Source organism: Oncorhynchus masou, chromosome 13 (assembly GCF_036934945.1).
Source record: "Oncorhynchus masou masou isolate Uvic2021 chromosome 13, UVic_Omas_1.1, whole genome shotgun sequence".
Lineage (NCBI taxonomy): Eukaryota > Metazoa > Chordata > Actinopteri > Salmoniformes > Salmonidae > Oncorhynchus > Oncorhynchus masou.
In genome coordinates, this window is record NC_088224.1 from 6,210,947 (window position 1) to 6,216,426 (window position 5,480).

Sequence of the window (5,480 nt, forward strand, 5' to 3'; positions counted from 1 at the left end):
CTCTCTCTCTCTCTCTGTCTCTATGTCTGTCTCTCTCTCTGTCTCTCTCTGTCTCTCTCTCGCTCTCTCTCTCTGTCTCTCTCTCTCTCCCCCTCTCTCTGTCTCTCTCTCTCCCTCTCTCTCTCTCTCTCTCTCTCCTTCTCTCTCTCCATTATTTTATTTGTGCATGTGGAGAGAGGGAACACAGGGGTGGAGAGAAGAACCAGTACAGTGTGTGATCACATGTGGTTCACATCAGGATTTAAAAAAAAAGAAGAAGTTTTTGGTAAGGAGGGGGATAAAGAGAAATGGGGTGTGTAAGAGAGAGAGAGAGAAAGAAAGGGAGGGAGAGAGGGATGGGAAAAATGTGGGTACTTCCCCAGCCAACACCACCCTGTTCTGAGTAGTACCCACAATCCCCAGACAACACCACCCCGTTCCGAGTAGTACCCACAATCCCCAGACAACACCACCCCGTTCTGAGTAGTACCCACAATCCCCAGACAACACCACCCCGTTCTGAGTAGTACCCACAAGCCTGAATCAAATACACAACAAGAGGAGAAAATAACGAGCACCTCATGAAGAGCAGCTGGGAAACATCCACACACACTACAGTATTCAGAAGGTAACTTCTTCCTCAGTCTGTAATTCTAAACTCTCTCTCTCTCTGACCCATCTCTGTACACACACACACACACACACACACACACACACACACACACACACACACACACACACACACACACACACAAACACAGAAATGCGGACACATACAGCCTCTGGCAGGAACACACACACCAGCACTCCACTGTCTCTCACACCACGTTAATGTTAACAAAATGTTTTTCTCACTCTCCCTCTCTCCATGGCAACACACAAACTTGGTCTATGCAAGTACCCAAACTCTTTCTTACTCACATTGCGAACCATGCCTCTTCTCTTTCCCCCCTTTGGTGTGTGTCTCTCTCTCTCTCTCTCTCTCTCTCTCTCTCTCTCTCTCTCTCTCTCTCTCTCTCTCTCTCTCTCTCTCTCTTTCTCTCGCCCTCTGTGCGCAGGCTGCAGTATTCTGTGTTTAGCAGTGTACGAGTGAATGCATCTCCATGCTCAGTGCTGGCTGTTTGTGCCTCCCTCTGTGGGCTAGCCTCCCCCTCCCACTTCCCACAGTGCTGTTAGCATTTGCCTCAGAGCTAGCTCTGCTAGCCTCTGCTCCCATTACAAACCCCACAATACGAGAATTAGCCTCAGAGCTAGCTCTGTTAGCCTCTGCTCCCATTATAAACCCCACAGTACTAGCATTTGCTAGTTCTGCTAGCTCTATACGGAATGAGAAGGGGAGGAAAGAAGAGGCTGGAGAGGGATAGTGAGGAGGTGAAGAAGACAGCAGGAGGAGAAAAGGCTAGGGGGAGGTGAAGAGGAGGACAGGAGGAGAAAGGCTAGGGGGAGGTGAAGGAGAGGACAGGAGGAGAAAGGCTAGGGGGAGGTGAAGGAGAGGACAGGAGGAGAAAGGCTAGGGGAGGTGAAGGAGAGGACAGGAGGAGAAAGGGCTAATGGGAGGTGAAGATGAGGACAGGAGGAGAAAGGGCTAGGGGGAGGTGAAGGACAGGACAGGAGGAGAAAGGCTAGGGGGAGGTGAAGGAGAGGACAGGAGGAGAAAAGGCTAGGGGGAGGTGAAGGAGAGGACAGGAGGAGAAAAGGCTAATGGGAGGTGAAGATGAGGACAGGAGGAGAAAGGCTAGGGGGAGGTGAAGGAGAGGACAGGAGGAGAAAGGCTAGGGGGAGGTGAAGAGGAGGACAGGAGGAGAAAATGCTAGGGGAGGTGAAGAGGAGGACAGGAGGAGAAAATGCTAGGGGGAGGTGAAGGACAGGACAGGAGGAGAAAAGGCTAGGGGAGGTGAAGGACAGGACAGGAGGAGAAAGGCTAGGGGAGGTGAAGAGGAGGACAGGAGGAGAAAGGCTAGGGGGAGGTGAAGGAGAGGACAGGAGGAGAAAAGGCTAGGAGGAGGTGAAGAGAAGGACAGGAGGAGAAAAGGCTAGGGGGAGGTGAAGAGGAGGACAGGAGGAGAAAATGCTAGGGGGAGGTGAAGAGGAGGACAGGAGGAGAAAGGCTAGGGGGAGGTGAAGGAGAGGACAGGAGGAGAAAAGGCTAGGGGGAGGTGAAGGACAGGACAGGAGGAGAAAGGCTAGGGGGAGGTGAAGGACAGGACAGGAGGAGAAAGGCTAGGGGGAGGTGAAGGACAGGACAGGAGGAGAAAAGGCTAGGGGGAGGTGAAGGAGAGGACAGGAGGAGAAAGGCTAGGAGGAGGTGAAGGAGAGGACAGGAGGAGAAAGGCTAGGGGAGGTGAAGGACAGGACAGGAGGAGAAAGGCTAGGAGGAGGTGAAGAGAAGGACAGGAGGAGAAAATGCTAGGAGGAGGTGAAGGAGAGGACAGGAGGAGAAAAGGCTAGGAGGAGGTGAAGGAGAGGACAGGAGGAGAAAAAGGCTAGGGGGGTGAAGGAGAGGACAGGAGGAGAAAAGGCTAGGGGGAGGTGAAGGAGAGGACAGGAGGAGAAAGGCTAGGGGGAGGTGAAGGAGAGGACAGGAGGAGAAAGGCTAGGGGGGGTGAAGGAGAGGACAGGAGGAGAAAGGCTAAGGGGGAGGTGAAGAGGAGGACAGGAGGAGAAAAGGCTAGGGGGAGGTGAAGGACAGGACAGGAGGAGAAAGGCTAGGGGGAGGTGAAGGAAAGGACAGGAGGAGAAAGGCTAGGGGGAGGTGAAGAGGAGGACAGGAGGAGAAAAGGCTAGGGGGAGGTGAAGAGGAGGACAGGAGGAGAAAAGGCTAGGGGGAGGTGAAGGAGAGGACAGGAGGAGAAAGGCTAGGGGGAGGTGAAGGAGAGGACAGGAGGAGAAATGCTAGGGGGAGGTGAAGAGGAGGACAGGAGGAGAAAAGGCTAGGGGAGGTGAAGAGGAGGACAGGAGGAGAAAAGGCTAGGGGAGGTGAAGGAGAGGACAGGAGGAGAAAGGCTAGGGGAGGTGAAGGAGAGGACAGGAGGAGAAAAGGCTAGGGGAGGTGAAGGAGAGGACAGGAGGAGAAAGGCTAGGGGGAGGTGAAGGAGAGGACAGGAGGAGAAAGGCTAGGGGGAGGTGAAGGACAGGACAGGAGGAGAAAGGCTAGGGGGAGGTGAAGAGGAGGACAGGAGGAGAAAGGCTGGGAGGTGAAGGAGAGGACAGGAGGAGAAAAGGCTAGGGGGAGGTGAAGAAGAGGACAGGAGGAGAAAAGGCTAGGGGGAGGTGAAGGACAGGACAGGAGGAGAAAATGCTAGGGGGAGGTGAAGAGGAGGACAGGAGGAGAAAGGCTAGGGGGAGGTGAAGGACAGGACAGGAGGAGAAAATGCTAGGGGGAGGTGAAGGAAAGGACAGGAGGAGAAATGCTAGGGGGAGGTGAAGAGGAGGACAGGAGGAGAAAGGCTAGGGGGAGGTGAAGGACAGGACAGGAGGAGAAAAGGCTAGGGGGAGGTGAAGAGGAGGACAGGAGGAGAAAGGCTAGGGGGAGGTGAAGGACAGGACAGGAGGAGAAAGGCTAGGGGGAGGTGAAGAGGAGGACAGGAGGAGAAAATGCTAGGGGGAGGTGAAGGAGAGGACAGGAGGAGAAAAGGCTAGGGGGAGGTGAAGGACAGGACAGGAGGAGAAAGGCTAGGGGGAGGTGAAGGACAGGACAGGAGGAGAAAATGCTAGGGGGAGGTGAAGGGAGGACAGGAGGAGAAAAGGCTAGGGGGAGGTGAAGGAGAGGACAGGAGGAGAAAGGCTAGGGGGAGGTGAAGGACAGGACAGGAGGAGAAAGGCTAGGGGGAGGTGAAGGAAAGGACAGGAGGAGAAAGGCTAGGGGGAGGTGAAGAGGAGGACAGGAGGAGAAAAGGCTAGGGGGAGGTGAAGGACAGGACAGGAGGAGAAAGGCTAGGGGGAGGTGAAGGACAGGACAGGAGGAGAAAGGCTAGGGGGAGGTGAAGGAGAGGACAGGAGGAGAAAAGGCTAGGGGGAGGTGAAGGAGAGGACAGGAGGAGAAAGGCTAGGGGGAGGTGAAGGAGAGGACAGGAGGAGAAAAGGCTAGGGGAGGTGAAGGACAGGACAGGAGGAGAAAAGTCTACGGGGAGGTGAAGAGGAGGACATGAGGAGAAAGGCTAGGGGGAGGTGAAGAGGAGGACAGGAGGAGAAAAGGCTAGGGGGAGGTGAAGGAGAGGACAGGAGGAGAAAGGCTAGGGGGAGGTGAAGGAGAGGACAGGAGGAGAAAGGCTAGGGGGAGGTGAAGGAGAGGACAGGAGGAGAAAGGCTAGGGGGAGGTGAAGAGGAGGACAGGAGGAGAAAGGCTAGGGGGAGGTGAAGGAGAGGACAGGAGGAGAAAGGCTAGGGGGAGGTGAAGGAGAGGACAGGAGGAGAAAAGGCTAGGGGGAGGATGGATCCAGGAGAGTGTTTAGTAATCAGATGGACTTACAAACGAACTACTTAGGGGATTTAAATGGCTGATATTGTACAACAGTGATATATCTTATATCATATATCTAACATTAGCAGTAAAATAGCTCAGCAACACTTCAATGGATGGATTTAATCTGTAGCAACATTGAAATGCAGCATCTGGAAGTAAAGCAGTAGGGTGTTACCGAACGAAGAAGAGACTAGCCATTAGACAGGGCCCAGCCTTTAGACAGGGCCCAGCCATTAGACAGGGCCCAGCCGTTAGACAGGGCCCAGCCACTAGACAGGGCCCAGCCGTTAGACAGGGCCCAGCCACTAGACAGGGCCCAGCCATTAGACAGGGCCCAGCCACTAGACAGGGCCCAGCCGTTAGACAGGGCCCAGCCATTAGACAGGGCCCAGCCGTTAGACAGGGCCCAGCCATTAGACAGGGCCCAGCCGTTAGACAGGGCCCAGCCATTAGACAGGGCCCAGCCATTAGACAGGGCCCAGCCGTTAGACAGGGCCCAGCCATTAGACAGGGCCCAGCCGTTAGACAGGGCCCATCCACTAGACAGGGCCCAGCCAATAGACAGGGCCCAGCCATTAGACAGGGCCCAGCCGTTAGACAGGGCCCAGCCACTAGACAGGGCCCAGCCACTAGACAGGGCCCAGCCACTAGACAGGGCCCAGCCATTAGACAGGGCCCAGCCGTTAGACAGGGCCCAGCCGTTAGACAGGGCCCAGCCACTAAACAGGGCCCAGCCACTAGACAGGGCCCAGCCAATAGACAGGGCCCAGCCATTAGACAGGGCCCAGCCGTTAGACAGGGCCCAGCCACTAGACAGGGCCCAGCAACTAGACAGGTCCCAGCCATTAGACAGGGCCCAGCCACTAGACAGGGCCCAGCCGTTAGACAGGGCCCAGCCACTAGACAGGGCCCAGCCACTAGACAGGGCCCAGCCACTAGACAGGGCCCAGCCGTTAGACAGGGCCCAGCCACTAGACAGGGCCCAGCCACTAGACAGGGCCCAGCCATTAGACAGGGCCCAGCCACTAGACAGGGCCCA

At 55.7% G+C, this 5,480-nt stretch overlaps 1 protein-coding gene across 1 annotated transcript in view; it reads right to left on the reverse strand.

Moving 5' to 3' along the window:
* The window catches only part of LOC135551627 (NHS-like protein 3), a 75,693-nt gene extending 74,306 nt beyond the window's left edge, over nt 1-1,387 (reverse strand). The window contains exon 1 of the mRNA XM_064982815.1: nt 901-1,387. The gene's annotated coding sequence lies outside the window, so the exon portion shown is untranslated. The remainder of the gene's footprint in view (nt 1-900) is intronic.
* Nucleotides 1,388-5,480: the final 4,093 nt, after the last annotated feature.